This window comes from Phalangium opilio, unplaced genomic scaffold (assembly GCF_054372755.1).
Source record: "Phalangium opilio isolate 3A_F unplaced genomic scaffold, DU_Popi_V2 ptg000090l_1, whole genome shotgun sequence".
Lineage (NCBI taxonomy): Eukaryota > Metazoa > Arthropoda > Arachnida > Opiliones > Phalangiidae > Phalangium > Phalangium opilio.
This window is the reverse complement of record NW_028324195.1, coordinates 4504951-4526645: the sequence shown is the minus strand read 5'-3', so window position 1 is coordinate 4526645 and position 21695 is coordinate 4504951. Positions and strand designations below refer to the sequence as shown.

At 38.5% G+C, this 21695-nt stretch overlaps 29 non-coding genes across 29 annotated transcripts; all 29 read right to left on the bottom strand.

Moving 5' to 3' along the window:
- Window positions 1-11802: 11802 nt before the first annotated feature.
- On the bottom strand, window positions 11803-11886 carry TRNAL-UAA (transfer RNA leucine (anticodon UAA)). Its single transcript has one exon. It is a non-coding gene; the product is annotated as a tRNA-Leu (tRNA).
- A 153-nt stretch (window positions 11887-12039) lies between these two features.
- On the bottom strand, window positions 12040-12123 carry TRNAL-UAA (transfer RNA leucine (anticodon UAA)). The gene has a single exon. It is a non-coding gene; the product is annotated as a tRNA-Leu (tRNA).
- A 153-nt stretch (window positions 12124-12276) lies between these two features.
- On the bottom strand, window positions 12277-12360 carry TRNAL-UAA (transfer RNA leucine (anticodon UAA)). The gene has a single exon. It is a non-coding gene; the product is annotated as a tRNA-Leu (tRNA).
- Window positions 12361-12513: 153 nt separating this feature from the next.
- Window positions 12514-12597, bottom strand: TRNAL-UAA (transfer RNA leucine (anticodon UAA)). Its single transcript has one exon. It is a non-coding gene; the product is annotated as a tRNA-Leu (tRNA).
- Window positions 12598-12750: 153 nt separating this feature from the next.
- On the bottom strand, window positions 12751-12834 carry TRNAL-UAA (transfer RNA leucine (anticodon UAA)). Its single transcript has one exon. It is a non-coding gene; the product is annotated as a tRNA-Leu (tRNA).
- Window positions 12835-12987: 153 nt separating this feature from the next.
- Window positions 12988-13071, bottom strand: TRNAL-UAA (transfer RNA leucine (anticodon UAA)). The gene has a single exon. It is a non-coding gene; the product is annotated as a tRNA-Leu (tRNA).
- A 153-nt stretch (window positions 13072-13224) lies between these two features.
- TRNAL-UAA (transfer RNA leucine (anticodon UAA)) lies at window positions 13225-13308 on the bottom strand. The gene has a single exon. It is a non-coding gene; the product is annotated as a tRNA-Leu (tRNA).
- A 637-nt stretch (window positions 13309-13945) lies between these two features.
- TRNAL-UAA (transfer RNA leucine (anticodon UAA)) lies at window positions 13946-14029 on the bottom strand. The gene has a single exon. It is a non-coding gene; the product is annotated as a tRNA-Leu (tRNA).
- Window positions 14030-14418: 389 nt separating this feature from the next.
- Window positions 14419-14502, bottom strand: TRNAL-UAA (transfer RNA leucine (anticodon UAA)). Its single transcript has one exon. It is a non-coding gene; the product is annotated as a tRNA-Leu (tRNA).
- Window positions 14503-14654: 152 nt separating this feature from the next.
- TRNAL-UAA (transfer RNA leucine (anticodon UAA)) lies at window positions 14655-14738 on the bottom strand. Its single transcript has one exon. It is a non-coding gene; the product is annotated as a tRNA-Leu (tRNA).
- A 390-nt stretch (window positions 14739-15128) lies between these two features.
- On the bottom strand, window positions 15129-15212 carry TRNAL-UAA (transfer RNA leucine (anticodon UAA)). Its single transcript has one exon. It is a non-coding gene; the product is annotated as a tRNA-Leu (tRNA).
- A 389-nt stretch (window positions 15213-15601) lies between these two features.
- On the bottom strand, window positions 15602-15685 carry TRNAL-UAA (transfer RNA leucine (anticodon UAA)). The gene has a single exon. It is a non-coding gene; the product is annotated as a tRNA-Leu (tRNA).
- Window positions 15686-15837: 152 nt separating this feature from the next.
- On the bottom strand, window positions 15838-15921 carry TRNAL-UAA (transfer RNA leucine (anticodon UAA)). The gene has a single exon. It is a non-coding gene; the product is annotated as a tRNA-Leu (tRNA).
- A 152-nt stretch (window positions 15922-16073) lies between these two features.
- On the bottom strand, window positions 16074-16157 carry TRNAL-UAA (transfer RNA leucine (anticodon UAA)). Its single transcript has one exon. It is a non-coding gene; the product is annotated as a tRNA-Leu (tRNA).
- A 390-nt stretch (window positions 16158-16547) lies between these two features.
- Window positions 16548-16631, bottom strand: TRNAL-UAA (transfer RNA leucine (anticodon UAA)). Its single transcript has one exon. It is a non-coding gene; the product is annotated as a tRNA-Leu (tRNA).
- A 153-nt stretch (window positions 16632-16784) lies between these two features.
- Window positions 16785-16868, bottom strand: TRNAL-UAA (transfer RNA leucine (anticodon UAA)). The gene has a single exon. It is a non-coding gene; the product is annotated as a tRNA-Leu (tRNA).
- Window positions 16869-17021: 153 nt separating this feature from the next.
- TRNAL-UAA (transfer RNA leucine (anticodon UAA)) lies at window positions 17022-17105 on the bottom strand. The gene has a single exon. It is a non-coding gene; the product is annotated as a tRNA-Leu (tRNA).
- A 390-nt stretch (window positions 17106-17495) lies between these two features.
- Window positions 17496-17579, bottom strand: TRNAL-UAA (transfer RNA leucine (anticodon UAA)). Its single transcript has one exon. It is a non-coding gene; the product is annotated as a tRNA-Leu (tRNA).
- A 153-nt stretch (window positions 17580-17732) lies between these two features.
- Window positions 17733-17816, bottom strand: TRNAL-UAA (transfer RNA leucine (anticodon UAA)). Its single transcript has one exon. It is a non-coding gene; the product is annotated as a tRNA-Leu (tRNA).
- Window positions 17817-17969: 153 nt separating this feature from the next.
- Window positions 17970-18053, bottom strand: TRNAL-UAA (transfer RNA leucine (anticodon UAA)). The gene has a single exon. It is a non-coding gene; the product is annotated as a tRNA-Leu (tRNA).
- Window positions 18054-18206: 153 nt separating this feature from the next.
- TRNAL-UAA (transfer RNA leucine (anticodon UAA)) lies at window positions 18207-18290 on the bottom strand. Its single transcript has one exon. It is a non-coding gene; the product is annotated as a tRNA-Leu (tRNA).
- Window positions 18291-18443: 153 nt separating this feature from the next.
- TRNAL-UAA (transfer RNA leucine (anticodon UAA)) lies at window positions 18444-18527 on the bottom strand. The gene has a single exon. It is a non-coding gene; the product is annotated as a tRNA-Leu (tRNA).
- A 400-nt stretch (window positions 18528-18927) lies between these two features.
- On the bottom strand, window positions 18928-19011 carry TRNAL-UAA (transfer RNA leucine (anticodon UAA)). The gene has a single exon. It is a non-coding gene; the product is annotated as a tRNA-Leu (tRNA).
- A 390-nt stretch (window positions 19012-19401) lies between these two features.
- Window positions 19402-19485, bottom strand: TRNAL-UAA (transfer RNA leucine (anticodon UAA)). The gene has a single exon. It is a non-coding gene; the product is annotated as a tRNA-Leu (tRNA).
- Window positions 19486-19875: 390 nt separating this feature from the next.
- TRNAL-UAA (transfer RNA leucine (anticodon UAA)) lies at window positions 19876-19959 on the bottom strand. Its single transcript has one exon. It is a non-coding gene; the product is annotated as a tRNA-Leu (tRNA).
- Window positions 19960-20112: 153 nt separating this feature from the next.
- On the bottom strand, window positions 20113-20196 carry TRNAL-UAA (transfer RNA leucine (anticodon UAA)). The gene has a single exon. It is a non-coding gene; the product is annotated as a tRNA-Leu (tRNA).
- A 390-nt stretch (window positions 20197-20586) lies between these two features.
- TRNAL-UAA (transfer RNA leucine (anticodon UAA)) lies at window positions 20587-20670 on the bottom strand. The gene has a single exon. It is a non-coding gene; the product is annotated as a tRNA-Leu (tRNA).
- Window positions 20671-21070: 400 nt separating this feature from the next.
- TRNAL-UAA (transfer RNA leucine (anticodon UAA)) lies at window positions 21071-21154 on the bottom strand. Its single transcript has one exon. It is a non-coding gene; the product is annotated as a tRNA-Leu (tRNA).
- Window positions 21155-21307: 153 nt separating this feature from the next.
- On the bottom strand, window positions 21308-21391 carry TRNAL-UAA (transfer RNA leucine (anticodon UAA)). The gene has a single exon. It is a non-coding gene; the product is annotated as a tRNA-Leu (tRNA).
- Between the last annotated feature and the right edge of the window lie 304 nt (window positions 21392-21695).

The window sequence follows — 21695 nt, the reverse complement described above, 5'->3', positions numbered from 1 at the left end:
TTAATATCATTAAAGGTTTGCTCCGTATTAGCTAAAACGAATTCCATTGTTACTACCATGGCTCTAATGGCCATGGATCTCAAAGACATGGGTGACCGAGATTCCATATTGATTTTAAATATATGAAGAGATGCTTTAAAGTTAATAACTGAATGTTGTATGTGCCCTTAAGTTTTAAATTTCCCCTTAAATACCTACTGTTAATTAGATAAAAATATTCGCCAAAAGTAACATTAGGTCGATTGAAAGGTTACTTACCGATAACTGGAATCGAACCAGGATCTTTCGAATTCCATATTTAGCAGCCAATACGCTACCAATCGACCTAATGTTACCTGTGATCTTTGAGTGTGAAACTATAAGTCTATTTTTCCAATAACTACTATTTATACAATGTATGACGGAGGTGATATTAGATTTTTTGGCAAAGGTAGTTTAAGTATAGTAAAGCATATATAAGGCTCATTAGACTTCAAAGTTAATTGTTGCGTTGAGTCATAATTCCAAGAAAAATCCTTCTATGCCAGAACTGCGAATTAACTAAAACGTCATTGTTTCTAAGGCTTGAGTTCCAAGAAATTTTAATTTTATTTAAAGGTATGGTTGTTAAGTTTTATTTCTCTATTCGTTTAAGTATGTAGCGCCAATTTTCCCCTGCTTTCACGTACAAAAGCGGTAGGCATGATAAACTACAAAAATTACCTTTTACACTCCCTTTAAGAAGTCTGAACAATATAAATACCGCACCCACCGCCCCGCGAACTACAAAATATCCTCATTGCTTTCGCTTAATCTCCCCGCTAAAATTAATAAATTCTTCAAAATGGTAAGTAATATATATAAATATATATTTTTGGTACTTTTTCTTACTACCCCATAGTTTTATGTTATCTAGGCTCAAAGCAGCAACCCTTGGGAGACTCTTCAACTACAGTTTAGTCAATCCGAACAAATAGGAGTTAAACTATGCAAGTTTAATAATAAATTATACGTAGACATAAGAAAGTACGCTCTACTCAGAATACCCCTTAAATCGGGGGTATGCATACCCATTGAAATAGTAGACGACTTAGTTAAGGTTTTGAAATTAGCATCTCTGAATAAGTTACCGCAAAGTTCCTGTTTGCCTGGGATGTTGGAAATCGAGAAAATAAAAGAAAAGGGTTGTCTAATAACGAAATATAGGGGCCAAGAGCGCGAGAAGCAACTGGATTTGAAGGCCGTCGATATACCGGAAGTAGTAGAACTAATATCGAGCATCTTGAAGAAGGTTACGTTGAAGTAGTAAAATGTCTGATGATGAACCACTAGACCTTTCTATTTTTAGAGCAGAAAACTTTTATGAATTAGATAAAGTAAATGTAGCCAGATCTAGGAAATTTAACTGTTCATCCTACGAATACAAAATTATCTTTAAAAACCTTGATAAAATATGTGTGACGGAACTATATGAAAAATTGAAACTCATATTTCAATCAATCATTGAGACTATTATCAACGCGGGTAGAGACTACAACAGAGTCAGGTTTTGTGTTAGAAGTGACCAGCTGGAAAATGCCATAAATTTAAGATTTATGGCGTTGAACGAACTGACAGTTGATAGGCTTTTTGGTGCTATAAGTCAAGTTAGTCAATCAAATCGTAATTTCATTTTAGACGGTGATATTAGAATTGATGCAATTTTTCTAAAAACTGATATTCCAATATCGGGTAGAAAATCAGTCAGAAATAGATCGATGTTATCACTAGAACATTACATGAAAAACGGGAGGACTTTTTTACCAATTTTAAACGATGACGATCTTTGCGTAGCTCGAAGCATAGTGTGCGGAAAAATGGTTGCGGACTTAACCTATTTAAAACAACAAAAACAAGATAGATCTGGTTTCGACTATAATCGATACCGTAGAATACAGGCACCTAACAGACCGCTACAGAGGGAAGAGGCCCTAAAACTTCACCATGAAGCTAACTTACCGGTAGGACCCGTTAGTATAGAACAGATTTCGGCTTTTCAAAAAATCTTAGAACCCGAATACCAAATTATAGTGTTTAGCGCTGAAAATAATTTTAAGAAAATTTATGAAGGTGAAATTTACGCTGAAAAAAAAATTTTCCTTCTGCTTGTAGATACACATATGCATGTTATTAAAAGTTTAGCAGCCATGTTCGGATGTGTTTCTTATTGTAACAAATGCTTAGTAACATTTAGTAATGTATTTAGGGCCTCAAATCATAAATGTTATAATGAACCCACAAAATGTTGGCGATGTTACTCTGAGACATTTCACGAGAGCCCATCCTTGGACGTCGTGAAATGTCCAGATTGTAATAGGTATTTTAAAGGTCCCGAATGCTTCCAAATACATAGAACTAATAAAATTTGTGAAAAAGTAAAACGATGCAAAATTTGCTGCGAGGAAATTGAAAAAAACCACAAATGTAGTAAAGTATGCCCAAAATGTAAAATTGAACACCCGCCTAGGCTTTGTTATGTCCAACCCCTTACTAAAAAGTATAAGGAAACAACTTATTGTTATTTCGATACCGAATGTATAGTAGATAATTCCCTTCATACCCCAATACTTCTAGTTTCTGCTATGCAAATAGAGGAAAATGTTTACGATTATAACATTTTTAGAGGACTAGATTGCGTAGACAAATTTATGCAATACCTAACCCAAGTAGATGAAAAAATTGTTTTTACAAGAGACAACAAAAGACGTAGAGTAACCAAACCTAGGTTTGAAAATGTTACTATTGTTGCTCATAACATGAGAGCCTATGACGGGTTTTTCATTTTACAATGGTTAATCCATAATTATGGAAAAATAGAAATTATATTCGATGGAGCAAAACTGCTAGCAATGTTTGTTAAAAACCAAAATTTAAAATTTATATGTAGTTTTTCCTTTCTGGCTATACCATTAAGGGCTTTTTCGGAGACATTTCAGTTGGGTTCAACCTGCAAGCAGTTTTTCCCATATATCTTTTTAAACAAAAACAATTTAGATTATTGTGGAAAAATTCCCGATAAATCTTATTTTCAGCCAGAGTTTATGAAAAAAGATGATAACATAGCTTTTGAAAAGTGGTATAGTGAAAAGTCAAAACAACCCGTTTATAATGCCATGTTAGAGTTACAAAAATATTGCGTGGCTGATGTCCAAGTCCTTCAGAAGGGTGTAGACTGTTTTCGTAACCATTTCAAAACAGTAACGGGTTTAGACCCAATGAATTGCGGTGCGATAACCATAGCTGGAGCTTGTACTTCGGTGTATCTTCACACATACTTACAGAAGAATACCCTTGGTGTCGTTCCAAACCCTGGATTCCGTGGTTCAGGTAACCAGAGCAAGAAAGCCATAAAATGGATGGCATGGGTAAGTAAGGAAAGAAACGTCGAGATTCAAACTGTAATGTCAGCATCAGGAGAAAAGAAAATTGGACCATATGCAGTTGATGGTTATTGTAGTGACCCGGAAATAATTTTAGAATTCATGGGCTGTTTATATCACGCGTGTAAAAAGTGTTACAAAGGAAGTGAGTGGAATAGCGTAGTTAAGGAAACCAATAAAGTTATTTACGAAAAAGGACTTGATAGAATACAATACATTAAAGAGCTTCATCCTAGGGCTGAGATCATTACTATGTGGGAATGTGATTACGATAAACTGATGGCTGAAAATTCAGATTTTAGGGAATTTTGTAATTCAGTCGAAGTGTGTGACCCTATCTTATCAAGATCAGCGCTTTATGGAGGAAGATGCGAACCCCTAAAGTTATACTATAAAGCAGATCCAAGTAAAAATGAACGTATTTTATATTTTGACATTATGTCTTTATACCCTAGTCAAAATAAATATGGTATTTACCCGAAGCATTTCCCTGAGGTGATTCAATTCAATTTTGATTATCGGAAAGACGCTTATTTTGGAATCATGTCGGCGACATTGTTACCCCCATATGGTCTGTACATTCCTGTATTACCCTACAGACATAATGGGCGATTGTATTTTCCTTTATGTAAATCTTGTGTAATCGAAGAAAATACTGAACTTTGTAGTCATAGCGATGGTGAAAGGTCAATTTCGGGCGTGTGGTGTACCCCAGAAATTTATAAAGCTATGGAAATGGGTTACAAACTTTTAAAAATATCAGAAGTGCATCATTATAAAGAAACTTTCAAATATGAAAAAGGTGTAAGCGACGGACTTTTCGGTGGTTACGTAAATAAATTTTTAAAGATTAAGCAGGCCAACTCGGGGTTCCCCTCCTCAGTTAAAACCTTCGAAGAAAAGAGGGAATATTTAGATTCAATTTATGAGACTGAAGGAATCAAAATCGAAATGGATGAGGTAACTAAAAACCCTGCTATGAGAGCAATCTCAAAAATTTGTTTGAACTCACTATGGGGAAAATTTGGATTAAATACTAACAAACCAAAGTCTATCATAATAGATGATTATAAAGATCTAATTGGCATTTTAGTAGACGACACAAAAGAACTTATAGATTTAAGGCCCCTAAACGAAGAGCTATGTTTGTTAACGTATAGTTTTAAGGATGAGTTTCAACCCACATATTATAAGGGGAACCCATATGTTGCCAGCTTTGTTTCATGTTATGGTAGATTAACTCTTTATGAAACACTTGCAAAGTTGAATGAGCGTGTACTTTATATGGATACTGATAGCGTAATCTTTGTTGCAAAAGAGGGGGACTACATACCCCCCACCGGTATTAACTTGGGGTGTTGGGTAAACGAACTGGGAGAGGAATCAATTTTAGAATTTGTTTGCAATGCTCCAAAAAGTTACGCCCTGAAAACTACAGACAACAAAACTATCGTGAAAGTAAAGGGCTTAAGTCTTCAAAATCGAATAAATGAAAATATTGTAAATTTTGACTCCATATTTGAAAGTATTCATAATCAATCGAAAAGAATTAAAGTAGCCGTTCCTTTTAATGTACGTAGAGATAAATATACGGCAACAATAATAAATAAAAAAATGGAAAAGACATTTGGATATACATTTAAGAAGCGCGTAGTTAAGGGTTTTAATACATTTGCATATGGTTACTTAACAGAGACAACTCAGGATGAGTAGATCTAAAAAGAATGTACATTTTTCACCAAATGTAACTGTGTTTGAAATACCTATCGAAGATAGACGTAATTACGCCCTTTACGATGCGCTAAGGTTTAAAGATCGTATTCGAAAGGTGGAAAAAATGTTACTCAAAATATATACAATTCGAACTGAGCAATAAAATATTCGAGTGTTGAATTTTTTGTGTCATTTTAATTACATTTATTAACCATGGCGTGTCGAATAAAATTTGTGGCGCCCTTTCAGATGTTATGTGCAGGCTCTAGCATGTGTGGTAAATCATCGTGGGTTTTTAATTTATTAAGATATAGAACATGCATGATTAGTCCAAAACCAGATCGGATAGTTTATTGCTATTCAATTTACCAAAATAAATTTGATGATCTGAAAAGGGAAATCCCTGAAATAGAATTTTTGGAAGGGTTACCTCCGAATAACGAAGAATTTTGGAATAGAAATCAAAATAACCTCCTGGTGTTGGATGATTTAGCTTCAGAATGTGGTAATAGTAAAGAAATAGCTGATATGTTTATTAAGGGGAGTCACCACTATAATACCAGCATAATTTTAATTACACAGAGCTTATTTAGTAAAAATAAAGAGTTCAGATTGATTAGCCTAAATTGCGTTTATATTTTAATATTCAAATGTCCCAGGGATTCATCGCCAATACAATTTTTAAGTAGGCAAGTTTTTCCTAGAAAAAGTCAGTTTCTAGTGAAGGCCTACGCCATTGCTACAGAAAAGCCGCACTCGTACATTTTGATTGACTGTCATCAAGCCACGGATGAATGTCTACGAGTTAGAACAAATGTCCTCCCTCCAGATGGAAATATGTACGTATTTATCGACGAATAAGAAAGAGTGACGGCGCATTTTTAATCTATTTAATACAATGATTCTGCCGGTCTCACTTCGTAAGAAATACCCCTACCTAACTTTGCTTAAACGAAGCAATAAAATTCAAAGAAAACACATTCTAAAAAACAGTACCAAAGATCAATTAAAGACGCTTTGTAATATTTGTTTTAACATTACACACGGCGGGATACCTTTGACCTCCAAACTAAAAAATCATTTAAAACGTCACAGGAGAGTTATAAGGCTATTGGCTCAAAAGTCTTTGCCATTAAGTAAGAAGCGTCAGTTGATGATTAATCAATCAGGCGGAGCCTTTTGGCCAATGTTACTGGCTAGTATTATCCCTAGTGCTATCTCAGCTATAAAAAGTTTAACATGAAGAAAATGGTTTTGGTGCCTGCCAATACCATTTTGGACCCGGTGGATAAAGAATTATCTGAGCTAGATCAAGAAATGCATAACATTCTTCGAAAGTCCGGGTCTACAGAAACTAAACTTAGAGAATACTTGGAAACCCTGCAAAAATATTTAAATATGAAGAAACTAGTACAACCCATTACCGTAAAAACTGTATCGGCACCTCCTACAACTTATCCAGCGCTACCTTCTACCCCGGTGGTTTCTACTTCTACCGCTACTTTACCCATTACTCCGAGCCTAACAGGAATACACGCAACTACCCCCATTATGCCTACCGCTTCTGCACAGGGTTCCACCATTTTTCAAGCACCACCTAGTGGGTCCACCTTGACATGGCAGCCATTTACGGCTACGGCTATAGCGGCTAAGTCTCCACCACCCAAAAGAAAAAAAACTCTACGTAAAAACAGCGTGGCTCAATCATTAGATGAATTTAAAAAATTTCAAGAACTATATTCGCCTCTTCATTCTAAACGTAAAACCAGAAAAGATAAAAAAACTGTTGTACCCACTACACTATGGAAAGAAAAATTTAAATAAACGTTTTTTTTTATTGATTGCAATATTTATTTTGATGTTTCAACAAATGATTACATAAAAACAATAGAACCAAAGCTTCATTATACATTAAATCATTTGGTTTATATAAATCTTGAATAATAACATTTAGATTATAACCGTAACAGGCATTAACTAGATAAAAAATACAATGTAAACCGCATGTTAAAGATAATGGATATTGAACAGGTACAGGGTTTATAAACCATTCTTTAGCGTAGACATAAAGATCGCTAAGATTATAATAAGAGGGATCATTCCCATAAGAATCAAAAAAGTTCCCTACGTTATTATTTACATATATAGCTAACCAATGAAGTCCTGGACTCGATGAAGGTTCCGTATTTAGACAAAAGCAATATTTAGCTTGCTTTGGCGGTAATGGTTTTTGATCGAAAGCAAATACACCGAGGAAAAAAGGTCTTGTTACAGGTTCACACGTTAAAATTTCGATTATTTCCACCGTATTCATTATCCCGATGGGTTATAAATCACGGTACGATCTTTAGAAATAATAATTTCAGATTCAAACTCGGCGTACACTATTACAGTTACGTTATGGACTAGCGGAGATTTGAACTTCATAGATATTCTTAGGCTTCCCTGTTTGTTTCTTGACAAATGTTCAGCGCCCGCTTGTTCTTCCGGTGTAAGATCGAACGCGTACAGAGCGTTACCCTCTTTAAATTCTTCGAAGGTAATACAGTTTCCTTTATTACTTTTGAACAAATCCAAGGCCGTATAGTTTGAGAGGTACTCTCTGGAATACTCGTTAACGGCATAGTGGGGTGTAAACGGAGGATTGGGATATGTTTGATTTCCAATTGTTAGTGCCAAGTAGCTTAAATTAAAATGATTGAATTCAAAGCTATTCAAATCTAGGGCTCCATTAAAGGCCGTTGTTCTAACTAAGCCGATAACTACGCGTGATGGTTGTCTTTCCATAAAGACATTTTCTCGTATAATGTCAGTGGAACCGCTACTGATGGAAAAGTATTTTAACACTGTTCTGTTAATTGGATAAATTACATTGTGCTTTTCGTGTACCATCGCCTGAGCTAACATAATCTCATTATTTATTTTAATCTTTTTTATAAATAATGTAACATCGTCAATTTTAATTTTAAATTTAGGATTAAGTGCTGCTGTAGATATAATTGCAAATTCATTAACTGACTTTATGAAGCGAAACCGTACATCAATATTATTAATGAGAAATCGACTCATTCGACATACATCCAAATGTAAATCACCCAACATATCAATGCGTTTCGATAGGGCAGCCCGATCTCTTCGTTTCAGCATTCCATTCTTGTCGTTGTTTGACGCCGGTAAAAACATTTTACTAGCGTCCACAGGGTCATCTTTGTAATACATTTTTGAAGAAAGATAAGACTTTTTGGCACTTGTACCATAGTTTAAATGTGTTTCAAAAAATGCCAAATATGGGTAGGCATTCGTTGGTGTATTAACTTGCGTATCTCCAAAAAATACGTCAACTTGACTAAATAAAGATGCGTGTAATAAATTTGTAGGACCAACGTCCTTGTCTTGGGAAGTTAAAGAAGATCCATCCTCCTTAACTAGTTTGACTCGAACTTGCAATAAGGTTTTAGACAAATCCATAAAGACGTCATTAGATCCAGGGATAAAAAATTCAATTGGTCCATCATCAGAAAGCGAAGCCAAAGCTTTATACATAGCATAATCACTATTTTCTATGTTGTAATTTGTTGGTGGCTCCGCGAACAAATCCAGTTCAGACATCATTCCTTCAACCATTGTTATTTTTAATCGAGAAAATCGGTTTTCGTTCTTTTTCTCTTTTTTGATCGCTTTTTAGGCTTCAGCTTTCTGCGAAGTCCTTGGCCCGTTTGTTGTTGAGCCAAGTGTTGGCTAGCCTTTTGTAGTAAATTTGATCCTGCTTCGCTCAAATTTGATTTCAATGATTCTCTTAGGTTTCTTCCTGCTACGAGATCCCCTGCTATTCTCGACCCCGTTCTGAGAGCTTCCCTACCTAACACTTTACCTGCTGGTCGAAATATCGGTGTAATATATCTAATTAAACTTTTGAAGATACTTCCGAGACCGTTTCCTCTTTGAAATACAGGCCCCCGGAAGTGATTAAGACCATTTCCGGTTTGGCTTAAGTAGTAGTTTAGATATATGTTACTTCGTGACATGCTTGAGAATGAAATGAAGTTTTATGACGGACTTGTTTAATTTAAACATAATATTTTCTCCGAAATCTGTCCTCATATCAATTTCGATCATTTCAAATGATGGACATCTTAAAGGGTAATAATCAATGTTTTGAAACCTATGTACAGCTAAGCTAGAAGATTTATCATTTATTATTGGTATAACCCTCAGAAGAGGGGCATAAACGTCACCAACCACTTGTGGTAGAATTAAATTTGTATAAATATACAAACTAGCCGTACCCTTGTCTATATCGGCAACACTTTTTCCAGTTTCATCCATAAGGGGTCTATCCATTTGGTCCATGTGAAACCCTAATAGTCTACCTAGACCAGACTGATTTTTGTTAAAACACAAATAATAGTTATTTTCACATTTTACGTTTACTTTTCCGTCGGGATTAAGCTTAATTACAAAATTACTACTGTGTTCTCGAGGAATTGCATGGCGCATTGCTTCAATAACATTTTCAATGTGGTTATACTGGCCGGGTTGAATTTGCAGAGTAATTTCCCTTGGATTCGTTGGGCCTTTTCTTTTTCTTATATGTAAAAAATTATTGGAACTATTTAGTTCTAAAGGATCGTCTTTCTTTCTTTTAATCAGTTCTTCGGGAAAAGTGTATCTCTCTTTGATCCAATCCATGAAGGGTAAGCCCAAGATTTTACCCATTTCTTCCGGTATTTGAACTTCATATCCATTTTTAGCTCTCAGAGCGCAAAAAGCCTTCTCATTGTCATCACTGTAGGTGATAAACATATAAACCGACCGTCGTATTTCGAGGGGTATGGTATTATTAATAGATTTAATTAAACTCTTATAAACATCGTATTCGTCTCCACGCAAGTTTCCCGCGACAAGTTGTATCTTATACTGGTCCCAGCTGTTTTCAGTATAGTCATGTACTCCAGCATTGAAATATAAATACTCGCCGGATACATTATCCCAGGCCTGGGGTAAAAATGCTTCGGCAAGCCCCACATGCCAATTACCAACTAAGTTTAAAGGAGCTGGTAACTGAACTTTAAAATGAGATTGCGTGTTATCCGGAAAGACATTCATAGAAGCCGAACTTACGAGTGTAACATAAAATGAATCGTTCGACATGGTTAACTAGATTAAAATGAACATTTATTTATTTGCCAATAGACATATATCAGTAGACTACTTTTTGAAGTTCGCATTCGTAAAAGGCACCTCTTATTTCTTCGTCGTTGTAATCTTTAACTACGTAACAAACTGGATTTCTGTAAAGAACTTTTGATACGGTAAATATTTCCCTCGTCCAATAACCTTTATAACCCTTTTCGAAAAGAGGTTTACTCTTTGACAGTCTGACAAAATCACCAATCTTTAACTTTGGGGGTTTAGCAGGTTTTTGATTGCCATACAAACGCTGCCATACTAAATGTTCATTTTCGATATTAACATCTTTTGGAGCGAAACCAATACTTGAATGCGTACTAGAGTTATAGGCCTTCATGATTTTTGGCAAACTACCAATATAATTATATTTTTTCGTTCTTGTAAATAGTTTGAATATTTTATCCTTTAACGTTCTGTTAAATCTTTCAATAACACCGCACTTTATCCTTCCAACACTTGTATAGAGTTGAATACCCTCTTTCTTCAAATATTCTTTAAACAATTTTGATAGAAATTCACTGCCTTGGTCAACATTAATACGCAAAGGCTTTCTCTCTTTGATCGCTTTCTGAAATGCGCTTAAAACTTCTCTACTAGTTTTATTCTTTAAAGGAAAACTCCAGGCATATTTTGAGAATACGTCTATTATAGTCAAAATGTATTGAAAACCTTTGTTATGCTTTTTGATACGTCGTAGATCAATTAGATCGCATTGAAATACTTCATCAGCTGTTGTAGCATAAGTTTGATTTCGAGGGAAGTTTATTCTCCTTGGTTTATGAATAGTGTATGTGGGTTGAGACTGAAGCCAAGTCTCAATTTTTTTCTTTGAAATACTTTTTACTCCTTGTTTCAATTTATTTGCGCTTCCGTAACTAAGAGGGTTTTCAGAATCGTAATATACTCGGCTTAATTTTGATTCCATTGTTATTGCTAAGCTTAAATTCTATTACCCTATTCCTTTATTTAGAATTGATTTCACTATAACAATACAACTGTATTCATACGCTATAAGTTATCACCATAAGTCTATGATACTCTCTATAAGTATGGGTCTATAGAATATATGCCAAAAGCATTAATCACTACGTAGATAGTAAGAATTTAACAATAGAATTTTTCCTGGAATTGAATAGTACGAAACTAGCGCCACGCGCGAAGTTAAAATGGGGGAAGGAACTCGCGGCGCGCGCGGTAAACCCCGCGGGGGTGAGGGGGGAAGGAACTCGCGGGGAACTCGCGAAGATTCACCGCGGCGGCGGCGGCGGCGTGCTCCAGTTCCCACGCTCCAGTTCCCATGACCCAGTTCCCATGACCCAGTTACCATGACCCAGTTCCCATGACCCAGTGACCCAGTTCCCACGCACCTACTTTATACCTCTACCGTGGTACGAACTGTAGCCCTATACTACTTATGCCACATAAAGCCACTCACTTGTTGCCATACTAGAAAAGCCTTTCCTGAGTATGAGATACAAGTTATTAAAATGAAACAAATCGTTGTCAGAAGTGGGGTTCGAACCCACGCCCTCATACGAGGATCAGAGCTTAAATCTGACGCCTTAGACCACTCGGCCATCCTGACACGCTTTTAAACGTTTTCCTTGAAAATGAAGCTATAGTACAACACCAAAATACCTCCCGTATCTCTATGCCACATAAAGCCACTCACTTGTTGCCATACTAGAAAAGCCTTTCCTGAGTATGAGATACAAGTTATTAAAATGAAACAAATCGTTGTCAGAAGTGGGGTTCGAACCCACGCCCTCATACGAGGATCAGAGCTTAAATCTGACGCCTTAGACCACTCGGCCATCCTGACACGCTTTTAAACGTTTTCCTTGAAAATGAAGCTATAGTACAACACCAAAATACCTCCCGTATCTCTATGCCACATAAAGCCACTCACTTGTTGCCATACTAGAAAAGCCTTTCCTGAGTATGAGATACAAGTTATTAAAATGAAACAAATCGTTGTCAGAAGTGGGGTTCGAACCCACGCCCTCATACGAGGATCAGAGCTTAAATCTGACGCCTTAGACCACTCGGCCATCATGACACGCTTTTAAACGATTTCCATGAAAATGAAGCTATAGTACAACAACAAAATACCTCCCGTATCTCTATGCCACATAAAGCCACTCACTTGTTGCCATACTAGAAAAGCCTTTCCTGAGTTTGAGATACAAGTTATTAAAATGAAACAAATCGTTGTCAGAAGTGGGGTTCGAACCCACGCCCTCATACGAGGATCAGAGCTTAAATCTGACGCCTTAGACCACTCGGCCATCCTGACACGCTTTTAAACGTTTTCCTTGAAAATGAAGCTATAGTACAACACCAAAATACCTCCCGTATCTCTATGCCACATAAAGCCACTCACTTGTTGCCATACTAGAAAAGCCTTTCCTGAGTATGAGATACAAGTTATTAAAATGAAACACATCGTTGTCAGAAGTGGGGTTCGAACCCACGCCCTCATACGAGGATCAGAGCTTAAATCTGACGCCTTAGACCACTCGGCCATCATGACACGCTTTTAAACGATTTCCATGAAAATGAAGCTATAGTACAACAACAAAATACCTCCCGTATCTCTATGCCACATAAAGCCACTCACTTGTTGCCATACTAGAAAAGCCTTTCCTGAGTTTGAGATACAAGTTATTAAAATGAAACAAATCGTTGTCAGAAGTGGGGTTCAAACCCACACCCTCATACGAGGATCAGAGCTTAAGTCTGACGCCTTAGACCACTCGGCCATCCTGACACGCTTTTAAACGTTTTCCTTGAAAATAAAGCTATAGTACAACACCAAAATACCTCCCGTATCTCTATGCCACATAAAGCCACTCACTTGTTGCCATACTAGAAAAGCCTTTCCTGAGTATGAGATACAAATTATTAAAATGAAACAAATCGTTGTCAGAAGTGGGGTTCGAACCCACGCCCTCATACGAGGATCAGAGCTTAAATCTGACGCCTTAGACCACTCGGCCATCCTGACACGCTTGTAAACGTTTTCCTTGAAAATGAAGCTATAGTACAACACCAAAATACCTCCCGTATCTCTATGCCACATAAAGCCACATAAAGCCACTCACTTGTTGCCATACTAGAAAAGCCTTTCCTGAGTATGAGATACAAGTTATTAAAATGAAACAAATCGTTGTCAGAAGTGGGGTTCGAACCCACGCTTTCATACGAGGATCAGAGCTTAAATCTTACGCCTTAGACCACTCGGCCACCCTGACACGATTTTAAACGTTTTCCTTGAAAATGAAGCTATAGTACAACACGAAAATACCTCTAGTATCTCTATGCCACATAAAGCCACTCACTTGTTGCCATACTAGAAAAGCCTTTCCTGAGTATGAGATACAAGTTATTAAAATGAAACAAATCGTTGTCAGAAGTGGGGTTCGAACCCACGCTTTCATACGAGGATCTGAGCTTAAATCTTACGCCTTAGACCACTCGGCCACCCTGACACGATTTTAAACGTTTTCCTTGAAAATGAAGCTATAGTACAACACGAAAATACCTCCCGTATCTCTATGCCACATAAAGCCACTCACTTGTTGCCATACTAGAAAAGCCTTTCCTGAGTATGAGATACAAGTTATTAAAATGAAACAAATCGTTGTCAGAAGTGGGGTTCGAACCCACGCCCTCATACGAGGATGAGAGCTTAAATCTGACGCCTTAGACCACTCGGCCATCCTGACACGCTTTTAAACGTTTTCCTTGAAAATGAAGCTATAGTACAACACCAAAATACCTCCCGTATCTCTATGCCACACAAAGCCACTCACTTGTTGCCATACTAGAAAAGCCTTTCCTGAGTATTATATACAAGTTATTAAAATGAAACAAATCGTTGTCAGAAGTGGGCTTCAAACCCACACCCTCATACGAGGATCAGAGCTTAAGTCTGACGCCTTAGACCACTCGGCCATCCTGACACGCTTTTAAACGTTTTCCTTGAAAATAAAGCTATAGTACAACACCAAAATACCTCCCGTATCTCTATGCCACATAAAGCCACTCACTTGTTGCCATACTAGAAATCCTTTCCTGAGTATGAGATACAAGTTATTAAAATGAAACAAATCGTTGTCAGAAGTGGGGTTCGAACCCACGCCCTCATACGAGGATCAGAGCTTAAATCTGACGCCTTAGACCACTCGGCCATCCTGACACGCTTTTAAACGTTTTCCTTGAAAATGAAGCTATAGTACAACACCAAAATACCTCCCGTATCTCTATGCCACATAAAGCCACTCACTTGTTGCCATACTAGAAATCCTTTCCTGAGTATGAGATACAAGTTATTAAAATGAAACAAATCGTTGTCAGAAGTGGGGTTCGAACCCACGCCCTCATACGAGGATCAGAGCTTAAGTCTGACGCCTTAGACCACTCGGCCATCCTGACACGCTTTTAAACGTTTTCCTTGAAAATAAAGCTATAGTACAACACCAAAATACCTCCCGTATCTCTATGCCACATAAAGCCACTCACTTGTTGCCATACTAGAAAAGCCTTTCCTGAGTATGAGATACAAGTTATTAAAATGAAACAAATCGTTGTCAGAAGTGGGGTTCGAACCCACGCTTTCATACGAGGATCTGAGCTTAAATCTTACGCCTTAGACCACTCGGCCACCCTGACACGATTTTAAACGTTTTCCTTGAAAATGAAGCTATAGTACAACACGAAAATACCTCCCGTATCTCTATGCCACATAAAGCCACTCACTTGTTGCCATACTAGAAAAGCCTTTCCTGAGTATGAGATACAAGTTATTAAAATGAAACAAATCGTTGTCAGAAGTGGGGTTCGAACCCACGCCCTCATACGAGGATGAGAGCTTAAATCTGACGCCTTAGACCACTCGGCCATCCTGACACGCTTTTAAACGTTTTCCTTGAAAATGAAGCTATAGTACAACACCAAAATACCTCCCGTATCTCTATGCCACACAAAGCCACTCACTTGTTGCCATACTAGAAAAGCCTTTCCTGAGTATTATATACAAGTTATTAAAATGAAACAAATCGTTGTCAGAAGTGGGCTTCAAACCCACACCCTCATACGAGGATCAGAGCTTAAGTCTGACGCCTTAGACCACTCGGCCATCCTGACACGCTTTTAAACGTTTTCCTTGAAAATAAAGCTATAGTACAACACCAAAATACCTCCCGTATCTCTATGCCACATAAAGCCACTCACTTGTTGCCATACTAGAAATCCTTTCCTGAGTATGAGATACAAGTTATTAAAATGAAACAAATCGTTGTCAGAAGTGGGGTTCGAACCCACGCCCTCATACGAGGATCAGAGCTTAAATCTGACGCCTTAGACCACTCGGCCATCCTGACACGCTTTTAAACGTTTTCCTTGAAAATGAAGCTATAGTACAACACCAAAATACCTCCCGTATCTCTATGCCACATAAAGCCACTCACTTGTTGCCATACTAGAAATCCTTTCCTGAGTATGAGATACAAGTTATTAAAATGAAACAAATCGTTGTCAGAAGTGGGGTTCGAACCCACGCCCTCATACGAGGATCAGAGCTTAAGTCTGACGCCTTAGACCACTCGGCCATCCTGACACGCTTTTAAACGTTTTCCTTGAAAATAAAGCTATAGTACAACACCAAAATACCTCCCGTATCTCTATGCCACATAAAGCCACTCACTTGTTGCCATACTAGAAATCCTTTCCTGAGTATGAGATACAAGTTATTAAAATGAAACAAATCGTTGTCAGAAGTGGGGTTCGAACCCACGCCCTCATACGAGGATCAGAGCTTAAATCTGACGCCTTAGACCACTCGGCCATCCTGACACGCTTTTAAACGTTTTCCTTGAAAATGAAGCTATAGTACAACACCAAAATACCTCCCGTATCTCTATGCCACATAAAGCCACTCACTTGTTGCCATACTAGAAAAGCCTTTCCTGAGTATGAGATACAAGTTATTAAAATGAAACAAATCGTTGTCAGAAGTGGGGTTCGAACCCACGCTTTCATACGAGGATCAGAGCTTAAATCTTACGCCTTAGACCACTCGGCCACCCTGACACGATTTTAAACGTTTTCCTTGAAAATGAAGCTATAGTACAACACGAAAATACCTCTAGTATCTCTATGCCACATAAAGCCACTCACTTGTTGCCATACTAGAAAAGCCTTTCCTGAGTATGAGATACAAGTTATTAAAATGAAACAAATCGTTGTCAGAAGTGGGGTTCGAACCCACGCCCTCATACGAGGATCAGAGCTTAAATCTGACGCCTTAGACCACTCGGCCATCCTGACACGCTTTTAAACGATTTCCTTGAAAATGAAGCTATAGTACAACACCAAAATACCTCCCGTATCTCTATGCCACATAAAGCCACTCACTTGTTGCCATACTAGAAAAGCCTTTCCTGAGTATGATATACAAGTTATTAAAATGAAACAAATCGTTGTCAGAAGTGGGGTTCAAACCCACACCCTCATACGAGGATCAGAGCTTAAGTCTGAAGCCTTAGACCACTCGGCCATCCTGACACGCTTTTAAACGTTTTCCTTGAAAATAAAGCTATAGTACAACACCAAAATACCTCCCGTATCTCTATGCCACATAAAGCCACTCACTTGTTGCCATATTAGAAAAGCCTTTCCTGAGTATGAGATACAAATTATTAAAATGAGACAAATCGTTGTCAGAAGTGGGGTTCGAACCCACGCCCTCATACGAGGATCAGAGCTTAAATCTGACGCCTTAGACCACTCGGCCATCCTGACACGCTTGTAAACGTTTTCCTTGAAAATGAAGCTATAGTACAACACCAAAATACCTCCCGTATCTCTATGCCACATAAAGCCACTCACTTGTTGCCATACTAGAAAAGCCTTTCCTGAGTATGAGATACAAGTTATTAAAATGAAACCAATCGTTGTCAGAAGTGGGGTTCGAACCCACGCTTTCATACGAGGATCAGAGCTTAAATCTTACGCCTTAGACCACTCGGCCATCCTGACACGCTTTTAAATGATTTCCTTGAAAATGAAGCTATAGTACAACACCAAAATACCTCCCGTATCTCTATGCCACATAAAGCCACTCACTTGTTGCCATACTAGAAAAGCCTTTCCTGAGTATGAGATACAAGTTATTAAAATGAAACAAATTGTTGTCAGAAGTGGGGTTCGAACCCACGCCCTCATACGAGGATCAGAGCTTAAATCTGACGCCTTAGACCACTCGGCCATCCTGACACGCTTTTGAACGATTTCCTTGAAAATGAAGCTATAGTACAACACCAAAATACCTCCCGTATCTCTATGCGACATAAAGCCACTCACTTGTTGCCATACTAGAAAAGCCTTTCCTGAGTATGAGATACAAGTTATTAAAACGAAACAAATCGTTGTCAGAAGTGGGGTTCGAACCCACGCCCTCATACGAGGATCAGAGCTTAAATCTGACGCCTTAGACCACTCGGCCATCCTGACACGCTTTTAAACGTTTTCCTTGAAAATGAAGCTATAGTACAACACCAAAATACCTCCCGTATCTCTATGCCACATAAAGCCACTCACTTGTTGCCATACTAGAAAAGCCTTTCCTGAGTATGAAATACAAGTTATTAAAATGAAACAAATCGTTGTCAGAAGTGGGGTTCGAACCCACGCCCTCATACGAGGATCAGAGCTTAAATCTGACGCCTTAGACCACTCGGCCATCATGACACGCTTTTAAACGATTTCCATGAAAATGAAGCTATAGTACAACAACAAAATACCTCCCGTATCTCTATGCCACATAAAGCCACTCACTTGTTGCCATACTAGAAAAGCCTTTCCTGAGTTTGAGATACAAGTTATTAAAATGAAACAAATCGTTGTCAGAAGTGGGGTTCAAACCCACACCCTCATACGAGGATCAGAGCTTAAGTCTGACGCCTTAGACCACTCGGCCATCCTGACACGCTTTTAAACGTTTTCCTTGAAAATAAAGCTATAGTACAACACCAAAATACCTCCCGTATCTCTATGCCACATAAAGCCACTCACTTGTTGCCATACTAGAAAAGCCTTTCATGAGTATGAGATACAAATTATTAAAATGAAACAAATCGTTGTCAGAAGTGGGGTTCGAACCCACGCCCTCATACGAGGATCAGAGCTTAAATCTGACGCCTTAGACCACTCGGCCATCCTGACACGCTTGTAAACGTTTTCCTTGAAAATGAAGCTATAGTACAACACCAAAATACCTCCCGTATCTCTATGCCACATAAAGCCACATAAAGCCACTCACTTGTTGCCATACTAGAAAAGCCTTTCCTGAGTATGAGATACAAGTTATTAAAATGAAACAAATCGTTGTCAGAAGTGGGGTTCGAACCCACGCTTTCATACGAGGATCAGAGCTTAAATCTTACGCCTTAGACCACTCGGCCATCCTGACACGCTTTTAAATGATTTCCTTGAAAATGAAGCTATAGTACAACACCAAAATACCTCCCGTATCTCTATGCCACATATAGCCACTCACTTGTTGCCATACTAGAAAAGCCTTTCCTGAGTATGAGATACAAGTTATTAAAATGAAACAAATTGTTGTCAGAAGTGGGGTTCGAACCCACGCCCTCATACGAGGATCAGAGCTTAAATCTGACGCCTTAGACCACTCGGCCATCCTGACACGCTTTTGAACGATTTCCTTGAAAATGAAGCTATAGTACAACACCAAAATACCTCCCGTATCTCTATGCCACATAAAGCCACTCACTTGTTGCCATACTAGAAAAGCCTTTCCTGAGTATGAGATACAAGTTATTAAAATGAAACAAATCGTTGTCAGAAGTGGGGTTCAAACCCACACCCTCATACGAGGATTAGAGCTTAAGTCTGAAGCCTTAGACCACTCGGCCATCCTGACACGCTTTTAAACGTTTTCCTTGAAAATAAAGCTATAGTACAACACCAAAATACCTCCCGTATCTCTATGCCACATAAAGCCACTCACTTGTTGCCATATTAGAAAAGCCTTTCCTGAGTATGAGATACAAATTATTAAAATGAGACAAATCGTTGTCAGAAGTGGGGTTCGAACCCACGCCCTCATACGAGGATCAGAGCTTAAATCTGACGCCTTAGACCACTCGGCCATCCTGACACGCTTGTAAACGTTTTCCTTGAAAATGAAGCTATAGTACAACACCAAAATACCTCCCGTATCTCTATGCCACATAAAGCCACTCACTTGTTGCCATACTAGAAAAGCCTTTCCTGAGTATGAGATACAAGTTATTAAAATGAAACCAATCGTTGTCAGAAGTGGGGTTCGAACCCACGCTTTCATACGAGGATCAGAGCTTAAATCTTACGCCTTAGACCACTCGGCCATCCTGACACGCTTTTAAATGATTTCCTTGAAAATGAAGCTATAGTACAACACCAAAATACCTCCCGTATCTCTATGCCACATAAAGCCACTCACTTGTTGCCATACTAGAAAAGCCTTTCCTGAGTATGAGATACAAGTTATTAAAATGAAACAAATTGTTGTCAGAAGTGGGGTTCGAACCCACGCCCTCATACGAGGATCAGAGCTTAAATCTGACGCCTTAGACCACTCGGCCATCCTGACACGCTTTTGAACGATTTCCTTGAAAATGAAGCTATAGTACAACACCAAAATACCTCCCGTATCTCTATGCGACATAAAGCCACTCACTTGTTGCCATACTAGAAAAGCCTTTCCTGAGTATGAGATACAAGTTATTAAAACGAAACAAATCGTTGTCAGAAGTGGGGTTCGAACCCACGCCCTCATACGAGGATCAGAGCTTAAATCTGACGCCTTAGACCACTCGGCCATCCTGACACGCTTTTAAACGTTTTCCTTGAAAATGAAGCTATAGTACAACACCAAAATACCTCCCGTATCTCTATGCCACATAAAGCCACTCACTTGTTGCCATACTAGAAAAGCCTTTCCTGAGTATGAGATACAAGTTATTAAAATGAAACAAATCGTTGTCAGAAGTGGGGTTCGAACCCACGCCCTCATACGAAGATCAGAGCTTAAATCTGACGCCTTAGACCACTCGGCCATCATGACACGCTTTTAAACGATTTCCATGAAAATGAAGCTATAGTACAACACCAAAATACCTCCCGTATCTCTATGCCACATAAAGCCACTCACTTGTTGCCATACTAGAAAAGCCTTTCATGAGTATGAGATACAAATTATTAAAATGAAACAAATCGTTGTCAGAAGTGGGGTTCGAACCCACGCCCTCATACGAGGATCAGAGCTTAAATCTGACGCCTTAGACCACTCGGCCATCCTGACACGCTTGTAAACGTTTTCCTTGAAAATGAAGCTATAGTACAACACCAAAATACCTCCCGTATCTCTATGCCACATAAAGCCACATAAAGCCACTCACTTGTTGCCATACTAGAAAAGCCTTTCCTGAGTATGAGATACAAGTTATTAAAATGAAACAAATCGTTGTCAGAAGTGGGGTTCGAACCCACGCTTTCATACGAGGATCAGAGCTTAAATCTTACGCCTTAGACCACTCGGCCATCCTGACACGCTTTTAAATGATTTCCTTGAAAATGAAGCTATAGTACAACACCAAAATACCTCCCGTATCTCTATGCCACATATAGCCACTCACTTGTTGCCATACTAGAAAAGCCTTTCCTGAGTATGAGATACAAGTTATTAAAATGAAACAAATTGTTGTCAGAAGTGGGGTTCGAACCCACGCCCTCATACGAGGATCAGAGCTTAAATCTGACGCCTTAGACCACTCGGCCATCCTGACACGCTTTTGAACGATTTCCTTGAAAATGAAGCTATAGTACAACACCAAAATACCTCCCGTATCTCTATGCGACATAAAGCCACTCACTTGTTGCCATACTAGAAAAGCCTTTCCTGAGTATGAGATACAAGTTATTAAAACGAAACAAATCGTTGTCAGAAGTGGGGTTCGAACCCACGCCCTCATACGAGGATCAGAGCTTAAATCTGACGCCTTAGACCACTCGGCCATCCTGACACGCTTTTAAACGTTTTCCTTGAAAATGAAGCTATAGTACAACACCAAAATACCTCCCGTATCTCTATGCCACATAAAGCCACTCACTTGTTGCCATACTAGAAAAGCCTTTCCTGAGTATGAGATACAAGTTATTAAAATGAAACAAATCGTTGTCAGAAGTGGGGTTCGAACCCACGCCCTCATACGAAGATCAGAGCTTAAATCTGACGCCTTAGACCACTCGGCCATCATGACACGCTTTTAAACGATTTCCATGAAAATGAAGCTATAGTACAACAACAAAATACCTCCCGTATCTCTA